This window comes from Capsicum annuum, chromosome 11, assembly GCF_002878395.1.
Source record: "Capsicum annuum cultivar UCD-10X-F1 chromosome 11, UCD10Xv1.1, whole genome shotgun sequence".
In the NCBI taxonomy this organism is placed as follows: domain Eukaryota; kingdom Viridiplantae; phylum Streptophyta; class Magnoliopsida; order Solanales; family Solanaceae; genus Capsicum; species Capsicum annuum.
In genome coordinates, this window is record NC_061121.1 from 51,568,493 (window position 1) to 51,584,578 (window position 16,086).

Consider the following 16,086-nt stretch of genomic DNA (forward strand, 5'->3'; position numbering starts at 1 on the left):
CGAGGAATATGTCGGGGAGGAGATATTGATATATGAATTGTAGATGGATTGATGAACCCCTCATGGGTCCCACATCGGGAAGCTTGCCTTTGTGGGTGTATAAAGAGATTGTACGATGATCCCGAAGATTGTGCGACAACCTCATGCATCATCATCAACATCATCACTATTATCATTATCATCATCATCATCATATACATTGCTCTTGCTTTATTGTATTTATGTTGTACTTATATTGCCATATTGACTTGTCATCTCTCTATTTACAGTATATTCTTGACTTGTAAACGTCTAATTATTCTATCTTCCTTAATTTGTACTTGATGATCTTGATTATACATGTTCCTCTTTTGTTTTACTTATTTGTGATATTGTCCATATTTGTATCCCTATCTGGTGTGATGTTGTATTATATGTGAATATTATAGAACTGTTAGTGTAAGCGGCATGGGATACTATTGTGGGATATTTTTTGATTGTAGGTGACGTACCCTTAATGTGTATTTTATATGCTTTATTTTCTACTTTTCTCGGTCGGCCTATGATACCTACTGAGTACAAGTAGACCATACTCACCCTTTCGGTACAGATTTAAGTCCAGGTGCGACTCAGGCTGGTTGATTTCAGGCGCCTTCAGATTACTCAAGATAGTATTTGGACATTCCTATGTTCGGAGTTCACCTCTATCTTTCTATATTAGTTATGTCTTTATCAGTATTCGGAGTCAAAGATTGTTTTTTTGTGGTTATTTTTCTGTGCATTCAAGTTAAGGATTATATTAGAAGTTTTTACACTATTGACACCTAATTTTGGGTGTATGGTATTTGGATAAGTTTTTTTTGCATTATTATGATTACTTGTGTAGTTCGAGTTCATTCTAGAAACCTTACCTTGGCTATATTTGTCCTTTTCCTTTTTGTATCAGTTTGCATCATAGGCGTACTTGTCAAGGTACACCACGATAAGTGCCATCATGACACTAGTTTTTGGGTTGTGGCATCTAAAGGGTTACCTGTCAGACTAGGCTTGACACCTTAGTCCTTTCAGACATCAGTTTAGTGGATCCACATCAATCAGTGTTTGTACCCTTAGTAAGGTACTGAGCACCCATCTAATTGGGGCTACAGGTTGGACCTCAGTTATCTCAGATTAGGTTATGTCGGTTAATGTAGTTCCCACAGTCAACAGTTCATAGTTTAGATTCAGATACTTGCATGACCTTATATTTAGTTGTTCAATTTATTACACAGTACATGTTTATTACTTGGTCTTACATCGGTTTACCATGTTACGTGCATTATTTTTAGCCTATATTAGTTATTTTTCCATCTCACATACTGAGTATATTCAAAGTACTAATCGTTTACTTTCGTCGCGCTATATTGTCTTATAATATAGGTTTCAACTCTCAACATCCAGATCACGCTTAGTACAATTCCACACCATATCGAAAGTAGTGTTTGGTGAGTCCTCATCATTCAAGGGAAAATTATCAATATTTTTTTTCAATATATTTTTCTAGTTTCAGAAAGTTGGAGTTAGTTAGGGGCTTGTGATCTAAGGTAGATTTATGCACCTTAGTGTTGTTATCTGAGCTTATTTAGCCTTGTTTTAAGGACTTTTTGTGTGCTTAATGTGTTGTTAATGGTTTAAAGGAGAATATAAGTGTTAAACTACTTGATTACAATGTTTAAGGAGTGTTTCAAACAAGTTGGGTTCAAATTGGTCACCTAGAGTTTAGACGAGAAAAATAGTGTTACTAGCTTGAGCTATGTGTTGTTCTAGTTGATATCGATGGATTCTAGTGTGCGTAATGAGTTAATAATTCTATGATTGTGTAATTATGTGTGTAATAACTTGTTTATAGTGTTTAAGGTTCAATTAAAACACGCCAAGAGTCAAAACTAAGTTAAAGATCAAAAGGACAAAACTAGTATTCGTAGCTTAAGTTTCTAGTTCATTGTCTTGGATTATGTGTTGTTTTGAGCTCTAATTCATGGTGTTTGATTCTGTAGTATGCTTTTTTAGTTGATGATGATGATATATGGATGATACAAAATCTTTAAATCAGGTGGAAACAACATTACAAGGCTTGGAATGGATGGACAAAAGAACGGGATAAGATTTGACGTAAAATAGATGTTTTGGAGTCTATGGCGCGCCGTAGACCTTAGCCATCATGTTGAGGTCCGTGACATAGCCTTGGGGTCTTACTAAGGGACTATTTCTAGTGTTTTTCTGCAATTATGGCATGACACAGACCCTAGGCACCGCTATAGAGGGCGCGACGCGGACCCAAGTTTATATCGGCAAATTTGTCCTCCTATAAATAGGGTACCTGAACGGCTAAAAGCCCTTTTATAAGGTTAAGGCCAAGAACATGATACTCTTGTTTTGAATTGATTTGGTTTTGATTATTTATCATATTTGGTTTTTTATTTATCCTTGTTATAACTATTTTAGGATTCACGACCCTTAGAATATATCCATAGTCATCTTGTGAGCCCGAAAGGAGGAACAAGAGATAGTACATAGGGTAAATAGAATATGATTGTAATCTTCTATAGAATGAAGTTATAATTTGTATTTAGTATATAAATATACCTAAATGACCTGTTTGGTTTCCTCACAAGATGAAATTTACGTTTAACTTAGTTCTCACATCCCCACTCAACGATGTAGTTGTGGGTCTAAGTTAGATAGGTGACTAGAGGATCAGAAGACCATAGTCATGATATCAACCCCATGAATCAACAACTAAGATAAATAACCTAACCAATGAAGTTTAATAGCATAGTATGATTGTTCATTGAGCCTTAACCCTGGGTTACTCCCATTGATTGTCCAAGACCTTTAATTTACCGCATTGTTTAATTTACAGTTACTTATAACTTTTAAGATCTTGTGGTTATGTTTGTATTGAATTGATTGTAATAGTGAACTATAATTGGATAGTTGTTAACACAAGTCTCCGAGGGATCGATACTTGTCTTGTAAAAGGGCCACTATATTACTTGGTGAGACCACATACACTTGCATGTGCGCTTGGGAACAATAAGTTTTTAGCGCCGTTGCCGAGGACTTATAACTTGGCAACTGCATTAGTTTTAGTTTTACTTTTTTGATTTCTTTGGTGCTTTTTACTTGGTCTTTGTTTTGAGTTTGCAGGCTAGTAAGCTGGCAAGGGATTGTGAATTGATTGAACCAGACTCTAAGCCTAAACAACACTTACACTAAAAAAAGAGAGAAGTTGTCCTTCTCTACTATATTCTACAAATTAATGATGAACAAGATATTCCTGAAGCAAAACATAGTACATCTCTTGCATTACAGTGGACAATTCATCGGGCTATCACATAAAGATCCATATATCCACTTGCAGAACTTTTTGGAGATCAGTGACACATTCATCCCCTACGGGTCTGTCGACTAATTATGTGAGGCTGATACTCTTCTCCTTTTCACTGTTGGGGGAAGCAAAGAAGTGGTTAAACGCTGAGCCAACAGATTCAATCACAACTTAGGATGACTTAGCCTGGAAGTTCCCATTCCCTCCTTTCTATCTGGAAAGAATATGAGACTTCATAGTAAGATTTTGAGCTTCAAATGGAGGCCAGATGAGAGCCTTTATCATGCTTGGGAAAGATTCAAGTCTCTTCTTTGGGATTGTATACATCATTAATAGTCCAATAAGGTATTAGCTCACACTTTTGTTGAAGCTCTTGATCATAACATAAAAATTTTGCTAGATGTAGTTGTAGGTCTTCAGGCTTTGGAAAAGACTTGTAATGAGCTATTCACCTTGTTGAACCAGATTCCACAAGGAAATCTGAATTGCATGGTGATGCCTCAAGAGGCTCAATGAAAAAGGTTACAGGCATGATTGAAGTTGATAGTATTACAACCTTAGCTTCCCAACTATTAGCTCTGTAAAGCCAAATAATGACACAATTTAGCAAGTTAGGTGTGCAACAGTGTCAATTCAGGTGAATAAAGTGCAATAGACTCTAACATGGTCTGAGGTTGTCAAAATAGTGGCCACTCTAAAGATATATGTGGTGAAAATCCTGAGTCAGTCAATTTTATGGGCAATGCTCAAAGCCAAATTATGGTAATGCCTACAACCAAAAGTGGCAGACCCAGACACCAAATCATTCATGGAACAATAATCAACAATATCAGCAGCAACAAAACACACAGGCCAGTAACATATAGAAAATGTTAAAGACCATGGCCACCTATGAATAGATGGTTGTTGAACTCAAAAATCAATAAGTACTTCAAAAATAATTGGAGTACCAGTTGGGAAAAATACAACAAACACAAATTACCAAGCCACAAGGTGGTTTTTCAAGTGACAATGAACCTCTTAAACAAGTAATGTCAATTACTTTTAGGGTTGGTAAAGAGTTAATTGATGGACCCCCAAATATAAATAAGGAGGTAGGTGTAGAGTGGATTCCTCAATCGATTGCGGACAAAGTTGCTAATTATTCAGGAAAGTCTGAGTACCTAAAAACAAAAGTTGCTGAGAAGGAGAGCCCACCAACACCATTTCCACAGAGGCTAGGAAAATCAAAGGAGGATGCGTGCTTCATGAAGTTTTTTGACACGTTCAGAGAGCTTCACATTAACCTTTCTTTTTAGATGTTTTACAGGGAATGCCTAAGTATTCTAAGAACTTAAAGGATATGGTTACTAATAAAATTAAACTACAGGATATTGAGACAGTAACACTCACTGAGGAGTATATCTCTGTGGTGATGCAGAAGATGCCTAAAAAGCTTAAGGACCCTATGAGGCCCACTCTCCTTGTTCAGATTGGTAGCAAAAAGGTGGTCCACACATTGAGTGATTTAGGGGCAAGAATTAATTCGATGCCCCTATCATTGTTTAATTCCTTAGGTTTTAGGAAGCCGAGACCATACTCTCTGCTACTCCAAATGGCAGACCAAACTATTTTCCATCTTGAAGAAATCATCGAGGAAATTATCATCAAGGTTGGTAATTTTACCATACGTGCTGGCTTTAATTTTTTTGGATTATAAAGTAGATGATAGGGTGCCAGTTATCTTGGAACGTCCATTCTAGGTGATAAAAGGAGCATTAATAGATGTGAGAAAGGGCACACTCACAATAAGGTTGGATAATGAAGAGGTGGTATTCAAGGTTTACAATCCACTCAACACACTATCCCATTTCAAAGATTTATGCATGATTACAGTGATGGAAGTAGATGAGTGTTGGGTGGTGGATCCCAATCCACTAAAGACCTCTTCAGACTTTCTCATTGAGTTACCCAAACTACCAATACCTAAGCCTGAAGGGATGTTGATTGATGATCTTGGAAAGTTCATTATTGAAAAAGTTGTTGACCTTAAGAGGTCATACTCAAAAGGTCATAAATAAATAAAAAGATGGCCTCCAAGTAGGAAGAAGATGAAGGAAAATGGTTAAGTGTGATATTGGGTCATGCCGCAACGCTAAATCAGACGTTGCTTGAGAGGTAAATAAAGTTAAGGTAGGTATTTATTTTTCAATATTTCTAGTTTTTACTTCACATAGTTATTATTTTTGTTGAGTCACAGGTTGATGGGAAGTCTTAAGCTAAAGAGCATGGAAAAGACTAAGTGTGGGGTTTTCAGACCCTCTTGATGTATGAAGATGCTATTAGCTAGGCCATGGGGCCTCAGGAAGTATTTCTATCTCTACTTTTAAGGATACTTTAGGGATAACGTAGATTTTTAAGTATGGAGTGGGGAAATTCCCATTATTTTGGGTGAAGTGATGTTGTAGGGTCTTGAGTCTTAGTTGTTTTTTAATTTTTTGGCTAAATTTGAAAAAAGTTACAAAAAGGTTTTCTCTTTTTAATTTTTAGTTCTTTGGGTTAGTTTAGTAGGTGCACACTTCATCCACCCCATGGTTGTTCTTTTCGGTTCTTTTTCACGGGGGTGCCCCTTGAACCCACTATCCATTTTTATTTTTAAGAGTAATTTTTTGATTTTTTTAGTGTTAGAAATGAGTAAGATGCTCTTGTTGGTGCTATGTGTGATTGCGTGATGCAAGTTATTTTGAATATAAAAAGCATGTTGATGGTGTGAATTACTACTTTTGAGACTCCTAGGCTCTAGTTTATGACTCTTGAATGTTGTTGTCTAAATGTTGAATTCATACTAGTATTTAGTTGAGAGTCTATGATGATCCTACTTGAGTTGAGCATGTGTCATATGTGTGTAAGGTTGTTTTGTATTCCTTGTTATATGTGATATCTAGAACTTGGCTGGTGTATGTGCAAAGCAAAATAAATAGTATGGGTTTAAAAGATGATGTAGGCATTTCTTTGATTGCCATGTTTTATAACCATTTTGACCTACCATTGTGCATAATCCTAGTTAGCCCCCTTGAGCCTTTAGCTTGTTTTCTTTGGCAGCCTCATATGTAGCATGTATCCCCTTCTTTGATTGACCATAATTTGATCCAAAGCTCCTAAGCGCTTTAGTGTAAAATTAAGTTGGTTAAGGAGTTGGAAATTGAGGAAGGACAAAGGTGAAATTAAAGCCCTAAAGTAATAGTTATTGGTGTGTACTATTGATGTGTTGTGGTTGGGAGTGAAAGAAATTTGTGCTAAAGAAATTAAATCATGAATTAACAGGCAATCCTCTTTTCTATATTGTATGTGAGTGAGATTAATGAGATAGGGCAAGACAAAAGATATGGGTAGATTGAAGTGGTAGAAATTGGTTATTAAAGGTGAATTAAATGAAAAGTGTGATGTATTAAAGTGCTTAGGAAAGATAGTCACTATTACTGGACAATATAGTTCCTACCTGTCCCTTAGCCTACATTACAACCCTTAAAGACTTATTTGATTTTGAGCTTTAATATTATGATATTAGTGGAGTACTACACTAAGGGCAAGCCTATGGTTCATTTTGTGTAACTTGTGAATTCTTTGCGAGAGTGAGCGTAATTTGATTTTTGTACCCATTTTGTGATACACTGCATCTATGTGAGTGAGCATGGGTAACTTTCTTGTGGTGAGGGCACATATATGATGATAGTTGGGTGATTTGTATGATGTATTTAGTTGAATAATATGTATGCTTTTGCCAACTTAGTGAGACAATTCTTGAGGCTATGATGTTTTAGAGTAGTGCTCATGAGCTTTCAATTGTGTATATAACATGCTTACTATAAAAACTTGCATTTTGTGTAGTTATTGTAGTACTATCTTGAGTGCCTTATTTTTTTATAGAAGTGTGGAGTCTTCTCTGATTATGATGCTTAGAGTAAAGAATTGTTTGAGGACGAACAAGGCTTTAAGTGTGGGGTTGTGATCTGAGGTGCATTTATGCACCTCAGTGTTGTCATCCTAACTTATCTAACCTTGTTTTGAGGACTTTTTGTGTGATTAATGTGTTGTTAATGGTATAAATGAGAATCTAAGTGTTAAACTACTTATTACAATGTTTAAGGTGTGTTTCAAACAAGTTGGGTTCAAATTGGTCACTTCAAGTTAGACGAGAAAACTAGTGTAACTAGCTTGAGCTATATGTTGTTCAAGTTGATATTGATTGATTATAGTATGCGTAATGTAATACCTCATGTTTAGATACTACTGTGTATCATACGACTTACTCCCTTGAGTCGTACGCACTTTATATAAGTCGTGTAAGGTAAATCATACTTAGAGCAGTGTGGAGTAGATGAAGTCTGATGTAGATACGAGTTGACCCTATAAGTCATACGATCATGGTATGAGTCATATGAAGTTAATTCATAAGTTCAGCAGAATAGGTTCCCTAAGTTTCTATCCAAGATATGATTGGTTGTTTCCAAGTCATATAGACAAGTAACGAGTCATATGTTACCACTCGTATGTTGACCATTGTATACCACCCTTTATTCTGCCAAGCTTACGAGTTGATGGGTCTAGTCGTACCCTCACCATGCGAGTCATATGTTTTAGTCGTGATGACTTATCAATTTCTATTATGTTCAGTTAAAAGGCTTTTTGGTCTTTTCCCCTTTTGTAACTCCTACCCATGACCTATAACCCTCAAAGAGGTGTTATTTTCCTACTCTTTACAATCAATTAGGAACACTTTCCTTAGCCTATCTTCAAGAACATCAAGATTAGGGTTTCTCTCCCCAAATTCATCTATCAAGTCTCAAGGTTCAAGCTCTCTTCATAAGTCAAGAAACTTCAGGTATGTGGGGTTTATGAAAAAGGTTATTCTTTCATCCTTATTCCCAAAGTGTATGATTTCAAGATTTAATCTACTTATTTTGAATCAGGGTTCATACCTAAATAGCCATATTCTTGAAGTATGATAGTATCATGTGATTGAAAGCTTTAAGTGCATCAAGGTTTACATATATTCATGTTTTGACTTGCAAGATTTGTAATATGATTTGATATTTACCATCTTGACTGGATAGAGTTGAAAGATTTCAAGGTGATTATTGAGCATGATATTTTATTATGAAATCCTATGAAATAAATCATGACTTCCAAGTCCCATGTACAAGCATTAAGTTTACAAGGAAGTTTAAGCCTTTGAAACTTCATTTACATACATTATAGCATGATTCAATAAAGATTGACCTTTTCATCTAAAAATAAGATATGAAATGCACAACTATTCATCTTGATTGTGATTTAAAGAAAAGAGATGCATAATTGATTTTCATTCTATAAACCCTTATGCTATTTTAAGGTGGATTTCTTAAATTATGAGCATATAAGTATTCTGGGGGTAGTAATTAGCAACGAGAAGGGAATACAGATGACCGTATCCTAAATTCCTAGAAACTATGATCCATCCTAATTTAAGATTTTCCCAATATAGATGAAGTTCAGTGATCATTTAAGGTTCTATTCAGATGGCAAGGATAGAACAACTCTCCCCAACATGTGTAAGACATTGGACTCCCTGGTAGCTCACATGGTTTATGTCAGTTAGAAGGATCCCCTATAAGAAAAATGAAAAGTAAAACTTTTAGAAATGAAGTGTCATGGCTCACAAAGTTTACCCCTATGCTTCATCATTCCTGTTTATGATCTTGCAACCTTTTTTCTTGTTCAGATTCAAGGTGAGTCATATACTCTTAACGTGCATCATTTGGAAGTTTACTTATATATTCAGTTATTGTTTTACTTATGCATTCACCCCTACATACTCAGTACTTTCCAGAGGTATTGACCTGCAAATATGACTATGTGCTACTTTGTCTTATAATGTAGGTTCGGGTGCTCGTTTCCAGCAGCACGATTGACTGCGGGCATCATTACCTACATCCTGACTTTTTGTGAATCCTCATAGTCTGAGGACCCATTTTATCAGATTTCTACTCATTAATGATAATGTTTTAGTTTTTCAGTTTTGGTATATATTTGGGTCAGCTAGGTCTGTCCCAGTGGCTCTCTAGACATTAGTAGTGGCTTGTCAGACTGATTATGTTTCCAGTTCAATAAATTTACTTAAATATTTCCAAGTTAAAGACTTTTATTAAGAGATGAGATCATTTACCTTCAAGTTCCTATATATGTGAGTTCACTTCTCTTGTGAGTTTCAAGATAAATAACTATCATGGGTTAGCTTAGGGCTATTCTTAGTCTTAACCACCTTGTGAAATCCAAGGGGTACCTCTGTGGCATTACAAACTTGGTATCAGAGCCTAAGGTTTAAAGAGTCCAAGGAGTCAGACAAGCCGCATTACGTAGAGTCTTGATCATGGATGTGAAGCGCGCCACATTTATGAGTAGGAGGCTATGGAATGATTTAGGAATCATTATTTATTTCATGGTCTATCATTCTTAGAATTGTCTCTTTCTACCTTAACTCATGCTTTTACATGACAAAATATGCCTTCTCACCGAGCTGATACATGCAGAAATGATGATCAACCACCCCTTCATGACGACCCTCTGAATGAAAATGTGTCTCATGCTAAATTTTTAGATGTCTTTCAAGCATTTTCCCAAACCGCGAATGCCAATGTTCACGGAAACCAACAAGAAACAGTCCTACTTCAGCAAAATAGTAATTTAGCTGCAGCCAAGATTCGAGACTTTATAAGGATGAAACCACCCGAGTTCCATAGGCCAAAGGTGGATGAGGATCCTCAACTCTTTATTGATGAGGTAAGAAAGATTACGCATATTATTTATTGATCTGAAGAGAAGACTGTAGAGTTGGCCTCTTTTAGGCTGAAGGATGTTACTTATGATTGGGTTGTTATGTAGAAGGAAGATAGGGGTAAGAATACAACTCCTATAAGTTGGCAGGTATTGTAGAGTGATTTTATGGATAAGTTCCTTTCACATGAGATGATGGAGGCTAAAGTAGAGGAGTTCATGAACATGAGGCAGGGCTCTATGACAGTGAAAGATTACTTCCTTAAGTTCACTCAGTTGTCTAAGTATGCTCCCGAGTTGCTATCTGACTCTAGAGCTCGTATGAGTAAGTTTGTTACTGGGGTGTATGATTTGGTGGTCAAGAAGTGTAGGACTGCTATGCTGATTAAAGATATGGATATTGCTCAATTGATAATTCATGCTCAATAGGTTGAGGGAAAAATGTTGAAGGAAAGAGAGAAGAGAAATAAGAGGGATAGGACTAGACAATTTGAGTATAGTAAGCCAAGGTCTAGAGGGGTAATCCATTCACAGTTTCAGGATTATTCATCAGTGCTTGTGTTATATTTATCCAGTGCCTATACACTCAGAACTAGGTAGGAGTATTGGGGTAGGACTTCAAATTCCAGGTCTCAGAATAGTGTAGTAGGGAGGCCTAGTTATCCGACATATGCAAAATATAGCAGGACCGATCTCGGTGAGTTTTTGATGGGGGAAAAGGGCTGCTATGGTTGTAGAAAGTTGGTCCACATGATCAAGGAGTGTTTATATGCTAAGTAGGAAAGTAGGGATTTTCTTCCTCAAGCTCAGGCTACTAATGCACTAGCTCATCCAGGTCACCCAGTTCCTCCACAAGGCGCAGCGTCCAGTACCAATAGTGGTCCACACCAGAATCAGTTCTATGTTTTACTATCCCATCAGGAGTAAGAGAGTTCACCAGATTTGTCACTAGTAGGCTTTGTGACTTTCACCTTGATGTATACTTGTTACTAGACCCGGGATCAAATATCTCTTATGTAACTCTGTTGGTTGTTGTAAACTTTTGGGTAGGTCCTAAAGTTTTCTCCTAGCCTTTCTTAATTTCTACCCCAGTGGGTGAGTTAATTGTTGCTAGACGGGTTTTTAGGGAATATCCTATTATCGTTCTCCATAAGATCATACTAGCGGACCTAATAGAGTTAGAGATGGTAGATTTTGATATTATTTTGTGCACGGATTAGCTCCATTCATGCTATGCATCAATAGATTGTTGCACTCGCATAGTGAAGTTTCAGTTTCTTGATGAGGCAGTTTTTTAGTAGGAGGGTAGTTCTGAGTCTCCCAAAGGTCGTTTCATCTCAAATCTTAAGGCCATAAAGTTAATATCAAAAAGGTGTATCTACCATTTAGTTTGAGTCAAAGATACTGAGTTTGAAGTCCCAATAGTTTAATCAGTCCGTGTAGTCAATGAGTTTCCTGAGGTTTTCCTCAATGATCTTCCAGGGGTACATCCAGATAGAGAAATAGAATTCGATATTGATCTCCTTCCTGATACTCAGACTATCTCCATCCCTCTATATCACATAGTTCTGACCAAACTTAAAGAGTTAAAAGAGCAGCTTAAGGACCTCTTAGATAAAGGTTTCATGAGACCCAGTGTTTCTCTATGGGGTGTTCCGGTCCTATTCGTGTGCAAGAAATATGGTACTCTCAGAATGTGTATAGACTACAGACAACCAAACAAGGTTACTATCAAGAACAAGTATCTAATTCCTAGAATTGATAATTTGTTTGATCAGTTTAGGGTGCTCGATGGTTTTCCAAGATTGACCTTAGGTCAGGATACCATCAGTTTAAAGTTAGGGAGCAAGATATTCTAAAAATATCTTTTTGAATGAGGTATGGCCATTTTGAGTTTGTGGTTATGTTGTTTGGACTAACAAATCCTCCTGCATCCTTTATAGATTTGATGAATAGGGTCTTCAAATAGTACTTGGACATATTTTTCATTGTCTTTATAGATGACATATTGGTGTATTCTAGGAGTGATGAAGAACATGCAGACCATTTTAGAACAGTACTGCAGGCCCTCAAGGACTGTCAATTGTATGCAAAGTTTAGTAAATGTGAGTTTTGGTTGGAATATGTTATCTTCTTGGGATATGTCATTTCAGGGGATGGTATTCATGTAGATCCTCTGAAGACTAATGCAGTAAAGCACTGGCCTGCACCTATCACTCCATTCGATATCAGGAGTTTCTTGGGTTTGGCTGGATATTATAGAAGATTTATTAATGGGTTCTCCTTATAGCTACACCATTGACTAAACTGTCCCAAAATAAAGTGAAGTTCATATGGTCGGATAAGGGTGAGAAGAGTTTCCAAGATTTGAAGCATAGATTGATATCGACACCAGTGTTAGCACTTCTAGAAGGGTTAAATGGATTTCTGGTATATCATGATGCCTCTAAAGTTGGGTTAGGTTGTGTGTTGCTGCAAAATAGGAGAGTGATAGTATATTCCTCAGGGAAACTTAAGGATCATGAAAAGAATTACCCAACTCTTGACTTGGAGTTAGCTGTTGTGGGTTTTGCATTGAAAATTTAGAGGCACTATTTTTATGGTGTGCATGTTGATGTTTTCACTGACCATAAGAGTCTTTAGTATGTATTTTCTCAAAGGGAGCTGAATCTTTGCCATAGAAGGTGGTTAGAGTTATTGAAAGATTATGACATGAATATGCTTTATCATCTGGGTAGGGCGAACTTGGTGGAAGATACATTAAGTAGGATGTCTATGGGTAGTGTGTCTCTTGTGAAAAAAGAGCAACGAGAGTTGGCTAAAGAAGTGTATAGTTTATCCCATTTGGGAGTATGTTTGCTCGACGCTAAATATGGGGTAGTAATAGTTCAGAATGGTTCAGAATTATCTTTGGTAGTGGGATTGAAGTAGAAATAGTGAAATGATCCCATACTTAACCAAACATTAGAAGAAGTCCAGCAGCCAAAGGTTGAGGTTTCCTCCCAAGGGGGAGATGGTATACTTTGCTATCAAGGTAGACTTTATGTTCCAAGTGTAGATGAGTTGAGGGAAAGGATACTAGTTAAGGCTCATGGTTCGAGGTATTTCATTTATTTGGGTTCTACTATTATGTACCGAGACTTACGGGAGATTTATTCATGGAGTGATATTAAGAGAGACATAGCCGAGTATGTATCCAAGTGTCCCAATTGTCAGTAAGTTAAGGTTGAACACCGAAGACTAGGTGGTACATTGCAAGCGATTAGTATCCCTACTTGGAAGTAGGAGGTAGTGAATATGGATTTCATCACAGGGTTGGCTCGTACAAGACGTCAGCATGATTTAATTTGGGTCATAGTAGATCGAATGACTAAATCATCCCACTTTTTACCTATCAAGACTTCAGATACCGCAGAGGATTATGCCAAAATGTATGTCTGTGAGTTAGTAAGGCTTCATGGGATACCCTTATCCATCATTTCAAATAGAGGCACACAGTTTACTTCCCAATTTTGGCAGTATTTATAGAGGGGCCTTGGTATAATGGTTAAGCTTAGTACTTCATTTCATCCACAGACCGATGGCCAGGCTGAACACACATTTTAGATATTGGAAGAAACAATGATGTGTTTAGACTTTAAAGGAAGTTGGGATAACCATCTACCTTTGAATGTGTTTGCTTATAGTAATAGTTATCCTGTTAGGATTTAGATAGATCTGTTTGAAGTATTGTATGGGCGTAGGTGTAGATCACCTATAAAATGGTTTGAGGTCAGTGAAGTGTCTTTGATTGGGTTGGACTCCATTCTCAAAGCTATGGAAAAGGTTTAGCTATTTTGTGAGAGATTGAAAACTACTTAGAGCCATAAAATATCATATTCTGATGTAAGAAGGAGAGAGCTCAAGTTTGAGGTAGGCTTTGGGTATTCTTGAAGATGTCGCCTATGAAGGGAATTATGAGATTCAGAAAGAAGGGAAAGATGAGTCCCCGATTTGTTGGTCCATATTAGATAGTGAGATACGTAGGAGAGGTTGCTTATGAATTGAACCTTCCATTAGAGTTAACTGAAGTTAACCCAGTGTTCTATGTTTCAATGCTTAAAATCTATCCTTAGTAGTTCTCCTAGAGGGTATAGGGGTTAAAGATAACTTTACATATGAAGAGATTTCTGTAGAGATACTTGGTAGGCAGGTCCAAAGGCTAAGGAATAAGGAAGTAGCGTCAATGAAAGTTTTTTTGGAGAAACCAACTAGTTGAAGGGGCCGCTTGGGAAGTTGAATCAGATATTATGACCAAGTATCCTCATCTCTTTTCCTCCAATTCAGTTCCTACCTAAGATAAAGTGTTATTTCCAGCAAATTCCTTCTCCTTAAGTTTGTTTAAGTGTTTCTATAATGCATATTATGTTGTCAGAAACTGAATCCTTATAATAGTGCTGGGTTTGGTGGTAAATTCAGTATGGAGGTGTCGATTCTTATCCAAATCCCAATACTAGATGAATCACATTCAAGGACAAATATTTCCAAGGGGGAGATATTATAATACCCAATGTTTGGAAGATATGGTGCATCATACTACTCACTTTCTTGAGTCGTACACACTCTATATAAGCCGTGTAAGGTAAATCGTACCTAGAGAAGTGTGGATTAGATAAAGTTTGTTGTAGATACGAGTTGAGCCTATAAGTTGTATGATCATAGTACGAGTTGTATGAAGTTAAGTCATAAGTTCAGCAGAATAGGTTCCTTAAATTTCTGTCCAGGTTACGTTTGGTTGTTTCTAAGTCATATAGACAAGTAATGAATTGTATGTTACCACTCATATGTTGACCTGTGTATACCATCCTTGATTCTACCAAGCTTATGATGGGTATAGTCATACCCTCACCATACAAGTCATATGGTTGAGTGGTGAAGACTGACGATCAATTTCTGTAATGTTCAGTTAAAGGGCTTTTTAGTCTTTTTCCCTTTTATAACTCCAACCCACGACCTATAACCCTCAAAGAGGCATTATTTTCCTCCTCTTTCCAATAAATTAACAATACTTATCTTCTCCTATCTTAAAAAACATCAAGATTAGGGTTCGTCTCCCCAAATTCATCTTTCAAGTCCTAAGGTTCAAGTTCTTCTCATAAGTCAAGAAACGTCAGATATGTGGGGTTTATGAATAAGGTTATTCCTTCATATTTGTGCCCAAATTACATGATTTTAAGATTTAATTTACTTATTTTGAATCAAGATTCATACCCAAATAGCCATATTCTTGAAGTATGATACTATCATGTGATTGAAAGCTTTAAGTGCATCAAGGTTTACATATATTCATGTTTTGACAAGTAAAATTTGTATTATGATTTAATTTTTACTATCTTTACTGGATAATGTTGAAAGATTTCAAGGTGATTATTGAGCATGATGCTTTATTATGAAATCCTATGAAATAAAGCATGAATTCCAAGTCCCATGTACAAGCATTAAGTTTAAAAGGAAGTTTAAACCTTTGAAACTTCATTCACATACATTATAGCATGATTTAAGAAAGATTGATATTTTGATCTAAAGATAAGATATGAAACCCATAACTATTCATTTTCATTGTGATTTAAAGAAAGAGAAGCATAACTGGTTTTCATTCTATTAACCCTTATGCTATTTAAAGGTGGATTTCTTAAACTTTGAGCATATAATTATTTTGAGGGTAGTATTTAGCACCGAGAAGGGAATGCGGATGAGCGTATCCTAAATTCCTAGAAACTACGAGCCACCGTTTGTTAAGATTTCTCCTAATATGGATAAAGTTCAGTGATCACTTAAGTTAAGGCTCTACTCAGATGGAAAGAATAGAACAACTCTCCCCAACATGGGTAAGACGTAGGACTCCCAAAGTTTACCCTTATGATTTATCATTCGTGTTTATGATCTTGCAGACTTTTGTCTTATTC